This window comes from Microtus oregoni, unplaced genomic scaffold (genome assembly GCF_018167655.1).
Source record: "Microtus oregoni isolate MIOR12 unplaced genomic scaffold, Mior012 000144F_ref0000341, whole genome shotgun sequence".
NCBI classification, from domain to species: domain Eukaryota; kingdom Metazoa; phylum Chordata; class Mammalia; order Rodentia; family Cricetidae; genus Microtus; species Microtus oregoni.
In genome coordinates this window covers 1071539-1087746 of record NW_024544794.1, presented here as the reverse complement: position 1 = coordinate 1087746, position 16208 = coordinate 1071539, and the positions used below count along the sequence as shown (strand labels likewise).

General features: G+C 44.2%; 1 protein-coding gene across 2 annotated transcripts in view; it reads right to left on the bottom strand.

Annotated features, from left to right (window-relative positions):
• The window catches only part of LOC121444834 (caspase-8-like), a 35943-nt gene extending 19948 nt beyond the window's left edge, over positions 1-15995 (bottom strand). The window contains exons 1-2 of one of the 2 annotated variants that reach the window (XM_041646735.1): positions 15633-15995; positions 794-901 (exon numbers count right to left, since the gene is read on the bottom strand). The gene's annotated coding sequence lies outside the window, so the exon portion shown is untranslated. Of the gene's footprint in view, positions 1-793; positions 902-8613; positions 8700-15632 lie in introns of those variants that run through there. The other variant, XM_041646736.1, reaches the window with a different exon arrangement.
• Positions 15996-16208: the final 213 nt, after the last annotated feature.

Here is a 16208-nt window from a genome sequence, read left to right as displayed (position 1 = left end):
AAGCAATTTGGAGAGGAAGAGGTTGGTTTAACCTTACAGCTCGTAGAGTCTGTCATGCAGGGAAGTCAGGGCAGGAACCAACGCAGACGCCATGGAGGGGTGCTGCTTACTGGCCTGCTTACTGGCCTGCTCCACCTGCCTTATGGAGCACCCAAGACCATCGGTGCAGGAATGGCGGTGCCCACAGTGAGCTGGGTCCTTCTACATCACACATCAGTCAAAAAAAATGTGCAACAGGCCAGTCTGGTAGGGGCATTTTCTCTCTTTAGGCTCCCTTTCCAAAATGACTCTAGCTTGTATCACGTCATAAAAACTAGCCAGCATGGGACCCAAACGCCGGTCCTGGGGTCATGAGTGATGTTCTCAGCTTATTTTTCTTATTTAGTTGACCATTACAGACATTCATCTGGAAGAAGCGGTCCTCACCCTCCTCAGCTGAGGGGCTCTTTGTTTTAATTGAGAGATGCCTTGCCCTCAAGAGGTAAGTCTGGACGGCGACTCTCCAAGACCCTTCACCTGGAAAACCTTTCTGCTCCAACACTGCCCCATCACTTCCACGGCATCTCAGATGCTGCCCTTCACCTGACCACAAAACTGTCTCCCCCTCCCCCACAACCAAGAGAATTGTTTCTGAGCCTTAAGGACTATACCCGTCCTTCCTGAGCATTCATGGCTGAAGACACTAAGGTGAACCAGCACTCAGAGACAGCAACAGAGGGGATACACCCGGGGTCTTTCGTTCCACAGATGATGTTAAAATAAGAATATCTGTAAGCTGGGTACGGTCACTCACCCTGTAACGCTAGCACTGAAGATTCAGAAGCAGGAGGATTGCCACAGGTTCAACGTTTACTTGGTCCACATAGCAGTCCCAGGGCAGTTAAGTCTATATAGCAAGACTCTGTCTCAAAACATCAGCAAAGACAAACACAAAGATAAATAATAACTTAAATATATATTTTTTATTTTCACATTAGGATAGTTTTATTATTTTTTTAATGGCCCAAATGACTCAGAGTTTCTTTGTTTTTTTCCTTCCAGAAGTGCCTTCCCTCTCTCTGGGTTTAGAAACTGTTGATTTCTATGTGTAAAAATTCAAAATATAGTAAATTAAAATATGGTCACAATATTACAATCATGCTACTCACATATTCACATACAAGGACACAGGGATTAAAAAAACTGAAACACACTACATATGTAGATTAGCACACCCACTGTGGGGATTTTATTCACTCGATATTCATAAGAACAATAATGTCCTACATGGCTCACGCTTATGCTTCTTTGTTCATTACATGTAGAGATAGTGGGACTTGCTGGAAACAGCAGCCTATATCATTGCTTTTCTTCTTTGCTTTCACTTTTTCAGACAGGCCCCTTACCAGGCAGTGGTGGCGCACATCTGTCTGACCACTGAGTTCAAGGCCAACCTGGTCCTATAGAAAGTGAGTTCTAAGGCAACCAGGGCTACATAGAGAAACCATACCTCAAAAAAAGAAAAAAAAGCCAGAAAGGAGAAAGAAAGGGAAGGATGGAAGAAGGGATGGAGAGAGAGAGGGAGGAGGGAGATCCCATTATGTTGGCGGAGGCTGCCTGTTCGTTCCCAGCTGCCCAGAACTGAAATAATCACACAGAAACTATATTATTTGCAATGCTGTTTGGCCAATAGCTTAAGTGTGCTGCTCGCTAGCTCTTACGTCTAGAATTAACCCATTTTCATTATTTTATATTTTACCATGAGACTCATAGCCTACCAGCAAGGTTCCAGCTGGAAGCTCATCTCTTTCCCCTTTGGTGGCTACATAGTGTCTCCCTCACCCCGCCTACTCTCTCTATAAATCTCTTTCAGCCTGGCTTTACTCTGTTAAGCCATTGGCCGAAAGCAGCTTCTTTATTAACCAATGGCAATGAAACATATTCACAGCGTACATCACCTCCCATATAACCATCATGTATCTCAGCCTGGCGTGGAATTCACTGTACACTAGGCCAGTCTTCCTGCCTGGGCCTCCAACTGCTGGGATCAAAGATGTGTGCAGGATGTCTCTGTGTAGCTCTGGTTGTCCTGGAACTCGCTCTGTAGACCAGGCTGGACTCGAACTCACAGAGACCCACCTGTCTTTGCCTCCCGAGTGCTGGAATTAAGGCATGTGCCACCACGGCCCAGTTATCCTTTTGAAAGTTAAACTGAATTCATTATTATTGTGTGATTGTGAGTATAGGCGTGTGCGTGCCAAAGCCAGCATGGGAAAGCCAGAGAACATCTCTGCGGGGTTTGTTCTCTCCCTCCACCTTTGCACGGGTTCTGGGGATAGAGCTCAGGTTGCCCGCCTTGCACAGTGGGCACTTTTACTGGCTGAGCCATCTAGCAGGTGCTCTCTCATTCTCTTCTTAATATACTGTGACAATTGGAATTATGCTGCAAAAGTTCCCTTGTCTTTTGTGAGCTCGAGATTAGATCATCATTTAAAGAACTTTTCTTGATTTAGAAGACACGGTCAACATCTTGAAAAGAATCTGCTTTGCATTTGATTTCCAGTGTTTTTTGACCCTGGATTTTCCATTGCAAAACTGATTGATTATCATGAAAATTCTTTTACCCGAGAAAAACATTTTAAGGGGCTAGAGAGATGGCTGCTCTTTCGGAAGACTGGACCCACATGGCTGCTCAGAACTGTAACTCCAGTTTCAGAGGCTCTGACCTCGTCTTCGGGCCTCGGTGGGCACCAGGCATGCATGTGGTGCCAAGACATACATGCAGGCAAAAAAAAAAAAAAAAAAAAGAAAACCCACCCATACCATAAAATAAAATTTAAAAATTATTGAAAAAAAAGAAACAGGCATGGAGACACAAGTGTACTAGGAGTTTTTGTTCTGTTTTGTGTTTTGTTTGCTATTGTTGTTGTTGTTGTTGGTGGTGGTGGTGGTGGTGGTGGTGGTGTGTGTGTTTAAAGAACGGCATTTTAAACCTGGCCAGCACTTAACAGTTACATGTTCAAAGTACGACAAACCAGAACTGTTGGGCACACGAAGGAACAAACTAATAATTCCATTTCTTAACTAAGAATTTCCTAATGGGACCAGAGAGATGGCTTAGCAGTTAAAAGCACTTGAAGCCCTTGCAAAAGTGGGTTCACTTCCCAGCACCCACATCAGGTGGCTCACAACTACCTATAACTCCAGCTCCAGGGACCTGACACCTTCTTCTAGTTTCCACAGGCACCTCCAGTCATACACACACACACACAAACACACACGCACACACACACACATGGACACACACACACACACACACAAGAATAAAATAAACCTACAAAAATAATTCTTTCTCTATAGAAACACACACGTTCAACTGAGCGCATTTGTGGAATGCAGCCTTGAACAACTCAAGGCACTCCAACGGCGGACCTGCCGGACTCGGCCACATAGCACGCGGCCCTTACCACAACATCCCATCTCCTGAAACAGCATCCAAGATGTGTTGATAAAAGTGAAAAACAAATTACAATAAAACAAAAAAATATACATCTGCTTTTCAATAATATTCAAAACAATGCAGTAGACTTTTCCAGAGATAGTCTATAAAAACTAAAAGGAAAGTTCGGGAAGTTCTCAAGCAGATGTACCAACCTCGTGATAAATATTGTCCCCTGTGTGGCCTGAAGGACCAGGGCTTGAGGATGAAGGAGTGAGAACAGGAATGTGCCCTTCTTTTCTATAGCTGTTCAGGGTGATATATGCAGATATTATCTTTTTGAATGAAAATGCTGTCTTGGAAGCCAAGCGTGGTGGTTTGTCCATAGAATTCAGCTGTCAAGAGACTGAGGCAGGAGAATTACCCATAGTTGGAGGCCATCTAGGGAGCATGGTAAATATCAGGCTATGTTTAACGGCTACAGCTACTAAAGTGTGAGATTCAGCCTTGCAAAACACGGAAGGGGAGGTGAAGGGAGGGAGGAGAGAGAACGTGAAAACAGAAAGAAATGCTGCCTGGGTGTGTTCGTGTCTTAAAGGCAGTAGTCCAGGGCAGGAAGCAGCACCAGCCTCTGAATGTTCTTCAAAGAAGTGAGTTTCAGGACAGCCAAGACCATTATACGGAGAGACCTTATCTGGGGAAGTGAGGAAGGATGAGAAAGACCAACAGTTTACACTCTTCGGAGGAAAAAAAAAAAAAGCTCAACTTCTCTTACGGAAAAGCAAACCACAAGCACAATGAGAAGCCAGTTTTCAACCATCGAACTGACCACGTGATGGGGGTGGAAATTAAACCACGTAGGTGGGTAATTTCACCATAAACAGTGTAGAGCGCAGCCTGAACCCTATTAACTTTCAGGGGTCTTTTCATACGTAAATGTAAATGACCTCAAAGCCAAAACTTGTACAATAAACACACGGCGGGCTTGCTGGACAAGAGAACATAGTCCGCAGTCAATCAGGGTTCCCGGCCATTCACGCAGGTAGTGCTCCGCTATTGAAAATGAGGGAATGCCGGGCGATGGTGGCGCATGCCTTTAATCCCAGCACTCGGGACGCAGAGGCAGGCGGATCTCTGTGAGTTCGAGACCAGCCTGGTCTACAGAGCTAGTTCCAGGACAGGCTCGAAAGCTACAGAGAAACCCTGTCTCGAAAAACCAAAAAAAAATTAAAAATTAAAAAAAAGAAAAAAAAGAAAATGACGGGAAAACCATGCCTGGCTGTGTGTGAACTACAGAGGGTATTGGTGGGTACATTCATGTGGGCGTGTGTACCTGTGGGTTCCCAGAGGGCCCTGACCCGCACACAAAGCAGCGTCTGTGTTGTCTAAGGAGAGTGGAATCGTGGACGTGGGCGTGGAAGGACAGAGGCGTGAATGACAGCGGCGGGAGTGACAGCGTGGTCTTCTGTTACATTTCTGCACTTTGGCGGTTTGTAGTTTACACCCCGTATTAGCGCTTCTAAATGTACCTGAACCTAAGTTAAACCTCTGTTTAAAGACCCTAACTTAGGACCAGCTTTATTTACTGGCATTAGACAAAACATCCTTAACATTTTAAAGAAGTTTAATCTTTCCAGGCAGTGGTGGCCCACGCCTTTAAATCCAGCACTCAGGAGGCAGAGGCAGGTGGATCTCTGTGAATTCGAGGCCAGCCTGGTCTACAAGAGCTAGTTCCGGGACAGGCTCCAAAGTTACACAGAGAAACCCTGTCTTGAAAAAACCAGAAAAAAAAAAAAGAAGTTTAATCTCTGTTAAAAACCCCACTTAAAAGGGAAAACTCCACAAGAGGCAAGACTTCCTTCTTTTTCTTTTTAATTTTTCTGATGAAAATAATTATTTGTTTTAGAAAAATATTAAGAAAAATAAATGATTAAAATTACCCTTAATTACACAAACCAAAGATAAACATCTAGTAATATCTTACATATATATGTGTATTTGGTAGAAAATAATAAATATATAATATTAATATATAAATATTATAACAATAAATATATATTGGTTCTTTTGAGACAGGGTTTCTCTGTGTAGCCTTGGCTATCTTGGAACTCGCTCTGTAGACCAGGCTGGTCTCAAACTCACAGAGATCCACCTGACTCTGCCTGCCAAGTGCTGGGATAAAAGGCATGCGCCACCACCACCTGGCTTCTACCAAATGTTTTTATTCATACTTATTTTCCCACTAATAATATTGAAAGTACATTCTGATATCTTTTTTCTTTATAGCACGGATTTTAATGTCCATAAGGTATAGCTACCATATGGACATAATCCACACAACCATACCTTATTAATTTTTTAAATAATTTATTTTTAGTTTACGTGCATTGGTGTTTCCCCTGCATGCCATCTGTGTGAGGGTGTCAGATCTGGGAGTTACAGACAGTTGTGAGCTGTGGGTGCTGGGAATTGAACCCAGGTCCTCTGGGCACCCAGGGCTCTTAACAGCTGGCCTTATTAATTTTAGGCAGATATGAAAGTGAAAATTCCTGAATGCACTCCTACTTCCTTAGAATATTTCCCTATAAGTAATACAAGATCAAGAAATTATATTAATTAGCCTTTTCAGGTGTCACATATCCAACAGCATTTTCTTCTATTTTAATTGTTTTAATTGGTTAAGCTCGCTCTTTGACAATTTCCTATATGTATATAGGTTTACCCTCGGCACCCCCACCCTCTCATATTTCTCCCACTCCATCTCCCTCCCTCTTCCTTACAAGTCCCTTCCCACATTCATGCCCTTTAAACAGCGTTTCCTGACAGAAAAACAGAATGAAACGGCCCGCCCGTTAAGATCTGAGGCCAGGATGACAGTGAGCTGGACGTCATGTGACTGGTACCTGGCCCCTGTGCCGGTCACAGCTCACCCATCTCATCACCTTTGCAACAACGTAACAAGACTTCTGAAGTTTTCCCATCAAACATAACTACTAACAGGCATCAAAGCTTCCCAGGGCACTCCGTGGTACACGACATTCAGTCCTGTTTGGCTGGTTTTGATTAGGTCGCACGTTTCTTTAGTCATGGTACCCAAAAGGCAATCAGTTTCATGGAATTTAAGAGAGCATGAGCTGGGCAGTGGTGGCGCACACCTTTAACCCCAGCACTCGGGAGGCAGAGGCAGGCGGACCTCCTTGAGTTTGAGGCCAGCCTGGTCTACAGAATGAGTTCCAGGACAGCCAGGGCTACACAGAGAAACCCTGTCTCGAAAAACCAGAGAGAGGGAGACCATAAAAACCACTGCTAGTCTGCCTGCTCTGTAAGAAAAGGGACAACTCTGTGGTCTTGTCTTATTGAACCTAGACTGGTAGCCTGAACTCACGGGGAATTAACATTGTTACTGTTGTTTAAATAATACTTTTTGTTATGTTCTTCTGCTCCTGAAAACAGCTCACAGAGGAAGGGTAGAAAAGAATAAAAATAAAATTATTAATTCTCTGGTCACATTTGGCATTTTATACTGAAATTTATTCACATTTCTACACAACTATGTGGGCATAAGTAAATCTGAAAAGTTTGTCACATCATGTGTATATCCTATTACTGCTGTAATAATAATAATCCCGACACATATATTTGCACCATGTAATATATAAGAACATTTAATGTTTACATATGCACGACTGACAATATTTAAATGTAAGCAAACATTAGGACACACACGTGTTCAGAAGCCTCCCTAGCAGCACACATTTAACACATTTGACTAGCAGCCTCTGAAGACACGATTGCCACAGCCTTCATTTTACTATCGCACTAGGTCACAACTGGATCGCCTCGCCAGATGTGGGCGCAGATTCATGTGTCGCTCAAGGGCTTCAACAGCACACACCTTAAAAGTCTGAAATTTTCGTTAACACCAGCCTGCCTATTCCGGCTGCTTGGTGAGCGTCAAGCCAGCAAAGACCCAAGATAGATAACACATGAAGAACACACACACGCATACCCACAAACACGCACAAACACACACACACACGCATGCATACCCACAAACATGCACACATACTCAGAAAAAAATATGATCTTATACTAATTACTATTGGATGCAACAGAGAAAGACAAATAAATACATTTTCAAATAATCGGTATTTCCAGAAATATTAAAAGTTTAGCAAACACCAGACTGCGTTAGAGTGAGACTCTCTGCGGCTCTGCCTAAGCCTCACACGCCTGTCGACTGCAATCCTTGAAAGGCTCCTCCGGGGTGGTTTAGAGAACTACCTCCAAGACGGGGTGGGGGTGGGGGACATGAAATGAAACTTGCTAGAACTTTCCAGGGATAAAAGTTTACCTGTCTTCCAAAGCATATCTCAAGCCAAGTCTAACTGTTAGTGCTGCCTCTGCCTCCCCTGGGGCAAGGCTGCTCCCAGAAAGGGGGTGAGGGCTCTAACTAGGCTCTCCCTCCCCTGGTCCTAACGACCCACACACACAATCAACAAGCCCCAGCAGGCAGGTGTTCGAAACTGCCCAGCCAAGTCACCCAAACCTCAATAAAAATGTATAGCCAGACCCATTATTTTCTAATTGAATGTAATCATAACTTCCCTTGTAAGACGCTTAATTAACCTCACCCCAATCTCGCCGCTGGTACAGATTTCTGAGTTTTTAATCTGTGCTTCCTTATTGTTCCATTCTCGGGACGGCTCTGTTTTCGGTTTTAATAGGAACGGCAGGCTGGGAAGTAGCTCAGGGCAGTAAAATGCGTGCCCAGCACATGTGAGGTTCTGGATTCAATTCCCAGTACTGGAGATCATATACACAGTCAAATCGCTAAGACTGTGTTCGTGTTTGGGGGTGTGCATGTATGTATCAGAAGATGTGTAGTTTCAGAGGCAGTAAGTAGAACAGGAGATGGAGCAGCCAAGTCAGCTGAAATTTAAATTTTGGTTTCCGTTTAAGGGGGAGGCTTCAAATAGATGGCTGTATTTAAGGTCCATTCAAGGAACACCCAGAAGCACATCCATCCAGGAAGTGGGGGGACAGAAGATAGAGGGCAGCTACCCACACAGAAAAAGCTCCCGATTTCCCTTTCAGTATTGAAATCCTGAATCCCTCTACAGCCATATGGCCCCCAGAAGCCTAGAAAGTTCTAGAATCAAGATCCTTCCCCTTAAAAGCCCAGCTGACCTTACCAGAAACAAACCCCCCAGAGGTCCTCGGTGAAGGCGCCTGGCTACCAAGCCCCTTCTCTGGGTCTGTGGCAGGCAGAGGGCAAGCGAGAGCTGGAGGGTAGGGCGGTTTGTACTTCCTGCTCTCCTGGCAGGGCGTAGGCAGGAGGAAGAGGGCTGGCCTAGGTAAGATTGGTCGAACTGTGTGCATGGATACATTGTATGCTGAGTATATTCCTTTATACTGTGTCAGTCGGTCCCTCTGCCGCCTCAAGTCTCAAGAAAGTTTCACTTCTACATTTCATGTCAAATTCATGAGTTTATGTGACTAAATAAAATCTACAAACCACAAATGGTAAAAGCTGATGACATCTGTCTTTCCGAGATTGGCTCGGTTGACTAAGGATGATTATCTCCGTTTTTGTCCATTGTCCTGCAAATAATATAACTTTTTTGGTTGTTGTTTTTGGAGACAGGGTTTCTCTGTGTAGCCCTGGCCGTCCTAGAACTCGATCTGTAAACCAGGCTGGATCCACCTGCCTCTGCCTCCCAAGTATTGGGATTAAAGGAGTGTGCCACCACTACCCAGCGGAATTTTATTTTTTATGCAATATTTTAAATATCTAAATAAGTAGTTAAATACTCTGTTCTTTATGGTTGAAAATGTGTGTGTGTGTGTGTGTGTGTGTGTGTGTGTGTGTGCGTGCGTGCGCACATGATATAGAGAAATACTTTGCATTGGTATTGATCTTGGTTTAATGATACAAATTTAAGGTCAATTTTGTTATATGTCTATTTCTGCTCTTAAGGTATTGCGTTTGTGCAACTCATTTAAAAACGTAATATATAATTAAGAAATATAAGTTAATAGATAATCATCTAAAATAGTCAAGCTTGTAGTCATGTTAGGTTTTCTAGATATATAGAGATACATTTCAGTTAGATATGTATTCTTCAAATCTTTCAGGGACCTTCAGAATATGGCATTTAAAATGTTTTAAGAACTTAGGACTTTTTATGACAATGAGGCACATCTGCTCCTGGCAGCACCAATCTATTTCAAGAGGATATGGGCATCAAAGAGGCTCTTTGTGGAATTGGTTAGCCATTTGGGCAAGAAACTGCTCTTGTCTGGACTGCCTGATTAACTGGACATTCAGGATCCACAGAGAAATGACTGCTAAACTTGCCTAAAGGTGAGACGATCTTCCGGGGTCCCTGATTCATGAAAGAGTCTGCCAGACATTCTTCAGGACACAGAAGAAAGTGACTGACAAACTGCCAATATAAGCAGAACTGTCTTTGAAATTTCCTGCTTTGTGGAAAAGTCTGATGGATAATATGGGCCTGTAGGCTACAGATGGATGCAATGGTACAGAAGAACTTTGGGTGACTCTTCAGGCAGAGAGATCTCTCTGTCAATACTAGAATTTTGGAAGTTGCTTACAATGCACTTCTTGTTTACTTGGGTAATATTATATCCTTCTGGAGTCTTTGATGGAGTTGAAGAATATATATGGTTTTCCTTAGTTATGATAAGAGATAAAGTAGATATAGATATTGTAACTGTAATTCTTGCTTGCTACCTGTTTGCTATATGTAATTTTACTATATTAAAATTAAAACCTTTCTTTACATTTAGAGAGAAAAAGGGAGGGGATGTGGGATCCCCCTCTGTATGCTGTGAATACTATTGGTTAATAAAGAAACTGTCTTGGCCTGTGATAAGGCAAAAGAGTAGAGCTAGGAAGGGAAAACTAAACTGAATGCTGGGAGAAAGAAGGTGGAGTCAGAAGAAGCCATGTAGCCCCACCGGACACAGACTCCAAAACTTTACTCAGTAAGCCACAGACACGTGTCAATACACAGATTAATAGAGATGGGTTAAATTAAGATATAAGACTTAGCCAGAAATACGCTTAAGCTATTGGCCAAACAGTATTGCAAATAATACGGTTTCTGAGTGATTATTTTGGGGCTGAGCAGCCAGGAGCAAGCAAACAGACTCCTACTACATGTGCGTGCATGCGTGTGTGTGTGTGTGTGTGTGTGTGTGTAAAATGCCACATTTTCCTCATCCATTCCTCTGTTTTTAATGGTCGGGTTGGTTCCATAATTTAGTTATTGTGAATAACTATGGATGTACAAGTGTCTCTCTGATATGTTGACTTAGAATCCGGAGCATAGATACAGCTGGGTCACACGGAAGATCTATTGTTAAGTTTTTGGAACAACCTCCGCATTGATTTTCCAGAGGCTAGCCCAGCTTGCATCCCCATTAGCAGGGTCTACGGGTTCCTTCTGCCTTCTGTCTAATTTCTTTCAAGCATCTGTGGTCATTTTTTATCTTAATGACTGCTATCCTGATGGGGATAAAATGGAATCTCAATGTACTTTAATTCACAGTTCTCTGATGGCTAGGGAAGTGGAGAATTGTTTCATTGCTTTTAGCTATTTGTGAGTTGTTTTTTTTTTTTTTTTTTTTACCATTTATTTAACGACTTACTCATTTATTTATTTGAGAGTAAGGGACATTCTTTCCACTCATAGGAGTGAGAACTTTCTTTCCGGAGTCGGCCCTCTTCCATCGTGTGTGTTCTAGGGAAGGAACTAAGGCCGTCTCAAGTGCCTCTGCCCCCTCTGCCAATTCCTGGGCCTTCATTTCATCTTCTGAGAACCACCTGTTCGTTTCATTGACTCACTTATTAATCGAGTTATTTGAATTCTTATCGCTTACATTTTTAGTTGTTTTCTTTCTCTTTTTTTTGTTTGTTTTGTTTTGTCTTGTTTTGTTGATCTTTTGAGACATGGTTTTTCTGTGTAATAGCCTTGGTTTTTCTAGAACTTGCTTTGTCGACCAGGCTGGCCTTGAACTCACAGAGAGCTGCCTGCGCTTGCCTTCCAAGAGCTGAGGGTAAAGGCACGTGCCACAACCACCTGGCCGACACGTTTACTTCTTTGTGTCGTCTAGATACTAACGCTTTGTCAGATAAACGGTGTGTAAAGATTTTTCTTTCATCCTGTATGCTGTCCCTTTGCCCAATTAACAGATCCTTCGTTATGCAGACGTCTTTTAGTTTCACGAGGTCTCATTTGGCAACTATGGGACACAGTTCTTGGGCAGAATCTTTCGATAATAATTCTGTATACTAGTGATCCCTGTACCACAACCAAAAGACACAAACTGCAGATTGAATCAAAACAAACAAACCAACCAACCAAAACCAAAATCCATCTATTTGTTGCCGCCAAAAAAAATGCACCTCAACTTCAAAGATAACAAACACTGCCTTAAAGGTGAACAGGTAGAAACGGATGTCCAAGCAAAGGGGTCTCAGAAACAAGCCAGTGCCACTGTTCAAATATCAGATTTCAGTCCAGAGAGGGTCACCTCATACGGACTGAGAGACAATCCATCAAGAGGACATTTATTCATTGGTGTATGAATAAATCAAATTCTGCTAAGGGTAAAGTCATGAATTAATTCCAGCACCATAAGTGGGTGACTTCAATACCTCATTCTTATCAGTAGATGGGGGGGGGGGAGCATCTGAGTTAAGGCAGCCCCAACAGAGTGACTTAAAAACGGAAGCAACTCTTTGGGTTAGCAGCTCCTGGCAGCTCCACGCAGCCTGCCTCCTGCATGTGACTCCAGCACAGCTCTTGGCTCCACTGAGGTCAAAGATCAAATGGACAATAGCAACCCCTTAAGGCCTCAGGAAAACCAGGACAAGCTTATACCAGGTGTGACGGTTTGAATGATAATGACCCTCAGGGCCAATTTCTGTTTGTTTGTTTGTTTGTTTGAATGCTTGTTTCCGGTTAACTGGAACTGTTTGAGAAGAATTAGAAAAGGGAGAAACACAGGGTGAGTTCTGGGGTTTCAACAGCCCACAGCAAGCCCTATTTCTTACTCTCCATTGGCCTGGAACTTGTGGATCATGTGAACTCTCAGCTGCCCCACTGCCTCGCCTGCCTGCCCGCCACCATGCTCCCCACGGTGATGATAATGAACTAACCCCTCGGAAACTATAAGCCAGCCCCACAGTTAGATGTTTTCATGGGGACTCTTCATGGCAACAGAATAGTAACTAAGACATATGGGAAAAATGATTTCAGTCAGGGCAGAAATTAATGAAACAAAACCAAAAAGAGATTCACAAAGAATGGAAGAAGCAAAGTTGATACTAACAAAAGATAAAGAAGACCTACTAACTAGAAGAGAGAAAACCCAGATTAATAAAGTGAGGGGCAAAAAGGGAGACATTACAACTGATAACTATGAAATTTACAAAAATTCACACAAAAAAAAAAACCATGGCTATACCTCACTTCTAGGATCTATTTATTTATTTTTTTGATTTTTTAAAAATATTTATTTATTTATTTATTATGTATACAATATTCTGTGTGTATGCCTGCAGGCCAGAAGAGGGCACCAGACCCCATTACAGATGGTTGTGAGCCACCATGTGGTTGCTGGGAATTGAACTCAGGACCTTTGGAAGAGCAGGCAATGCTCTTAACCTCTGAGCCATCTCTCCAGCCCCATTTTTTTGATTTTTTTTTTTTTTGATTTTTCGAGACAGGGTTTCTCCGTAGCTTTTTGGTTCCTGTCCTGGAACTAGCTCTTGTAGACCAGGCTGGCCTTGAACTCACAGAGATCCGCCTGCCTCTGCCTCCCGAGTGCTGGGATTAAAGGCGTGCGCCACCACCTCCCGGCTCTAGGATCTAAAAGAAATGGATGAATTTCTAAAATTAAATCAACTGACAAAGAGGCCTGAGGGGTGGCAGGACTTTTGGCTCTGGGTATGGGACAGGAAGAGTTAACTCTTTAGATAATCATTTTACCACTAAAGCCTTATTGTTTTAGTCGAAGTAAGAAATACAGATGGGACAATAACAAAATGCTTTCTTTCCATATTTCAGGATTTTTTGTTTGTTTGTTTGTTTTTCGAGATAGGGTTTCTTTGTGTAGCCCCGGCTGTGCTGGAACTCTCTCTGTAGACCATGCTGGCCTCAAACTCAGGAATCCACCTGCCTCTGCCTCCCGAGTGCTGGGATTCAAGGCGGTGCCTCCACTTCTGGGCCCCTATTTTTCGGGGGTTTTAAAGCTGTTTCTGGGTTACATTGTAGCCATATGACTACAATGTTTTCACCCTGTAACTATTGGTAACACCTCTGATGGGCCTGAAGTCCTGAGCTTTTGAAGGACATCCGACTGCCACAGCAGACTCTGTTACAAACACGGGTGTTCTCTTTGGTCCCAGTTCGAAAGTTCCGAGTCACAGCTCCTTAAAGAACTCTAAAATGAAAGGTTTCCTACAGCAATCTCACCAAGGACATGTGAACCAAACAATGATCAAACACATAAGCTCCCTGCTGGGAATTAGTTAAAATGGGTACAGGTGTTAAAGAAGAGAAAGAACTTTGAAACCGCTTGCTGCTACCCACCATAGGGTGAAGCTATCAGAGTAAAGCACCCCGATTTGGCAGCTGAGAGGATGAATGGCCTGTCCCAAAGTGCCTCGGCCTCCAAGAGGGCTGGGCTAGGGCGATCCCCGGCTTGTGATTTTGCCCAAGAACCTGGGCAAGGCCACAGCAAACAGACTCAAATCCTGCTTGTGTCTTAATCCACGCCAGGACTTAGTATGGTTGCTACACAACCTCTACCCCAGCTCTGGGCCCGCATTTTGTGAGCATTTCCTGTCCAAGACCATGAGCTTCCTGAGGGCAGCAACTGCAGCTTTCACGGTAATACCTGAACCATACAACTGCCCGAAAATGTCACCAATAAAAAGAAACTCTACAAAGCGGAAATGCATCAGATGCCATATTTAAGTGGGCCAGTAAACCTGGGAAATACGGAATGAAGCAAGAAGATGTCCACTCTCTTATTAAAAAATTTCAAGTTGGAAGCTTCACAAAAAAAAAAAAAAAAAGATGGCAGGCCGAATTGGGTGAAGTGGCCTTGCTATACAGGCTGCTGAAGAAGTCATGTTATTTCTTGGACTGGATTAAACCGCAAACGGGATTTGATTTTCTCATTGTGGCATTACTGTGCAGAACCAAACACCAGCTGCACGACCTGGTGTTATGGGGTCATCTTCTCCATCCTGGGTGAAGAGACGCAGCCGATTCGTTAGAAACGAGAGTGTTCGTCATCCTAATTGGATCACTCCCTTATTCATAAAAACAGATTTGTTGGGACTGGAGAGATGGCTCAGCAGTTTAGAGCCCTTACCACTTCTGCAGAGTATCTGTGCTCCGTTCCCAGCATCCATATGGTGGCTTAAACTATCTGGAACTCCAGTTCCAGGGGATCTGTGCCCACCCCACCCCACACCCACCACCGCGCACAGGAGCGGGGGCGCGCGCGCGTACACACCAGGTGTACATACATACTTGCAGGCAAAACGCTCATAGACATAAAATGGAAATGGAAATAAATCATGTTTTAAAGAAACGGAGAGCTAACCAAGCAGAAGGGACATAGAGGACTTCCTTAAAAAAAAAAAAACAACAACTAAGAAATAGAAATAAGAAATTTATAAGAAATGGTAATTACCAATAGCTTTAAAGTCTCAAGTAGTTACAAGAGTGAGTGACCGGCAGGAAAATCAGAAGTTTAAAAGCTCAAGGAAGTGGGGGGCGGGGAGGACGTAAAGAGGGGAGAGGGAGAAAAAACAGATTGAGGGAGGGGCGAAATGGAGAGAGAATTTGAAGGTGCCCGGGTTTGGCGGTGTCTTTTAAGGGTTGGAAGAGCATAAAACGCGGGAAGACATGCAGCAGAGGCGAGAGGACTCCACACAGTGATAACAGCGCGTGATTAACTCAGCTCCAGGATCCAGAGTCTAGTTAAAAAGACAGTAAGCCTAAGAAGTTGTCTGAGGCTTTCTGGAGAGGAAGGCGCCGAGGGTTCTGCCGGCGCGGGCAGCACCTCGGTGGCTAAGCGTCGGGAAGCCCCACGCGAGATCGCCACCGGAGCAGCAGCCGCGTGGCCGGCTAGTGGGAGTGGAACGAGGCCGCAGAGCCGCACTCACCTAATCGCAGAGCGGTCACAGTTCCGGCGCTCTCCCGCCGGTCACAGCTCCGGGGACCCGGGCTAGCGGCTTGGGGAAGAAGACCTGCGACTCCCGCCCGCCGGAGGCCGAGCTAACTTTTGCTTTCGAAGGCTCCTCGCCGCCGGGCCCACGGCTCCTGGAGCAAGCTCACTTCCTGTTCCCACCCGGCTTGGCCACCGTTTCCCAGCAATTCCAAGAAGCCTGGCTTTAAAACCCGATCACCCGAGATAGGGAAGGGGAGCCGATCAAGCGCCCTCCGCAGAAGGGCGGGCTCCAGCCTCCAGCGAGGAGGAAGGAAAACTCGCAATTGAAAGAGTTCGGCGAAAACTTCACCCAGCGTAGAGGAATGACTCATCCCACAACAAGTTAATCATTAGTTGGCATCACGGTGCCAGCCAGCCGTCCTTGCTATAGGCTGCCCCACTGTCCCTGGCCTTAGGAGCCCCGGCCAATTCTTGAGGGCACTTCCTTATTCTCCCCCCACCCCCTTTCTGAAACAGGCCAGGACCATGGCTGTGGGATGGAGTGTTTGCTTTGCCTGCAGAAAACATACAC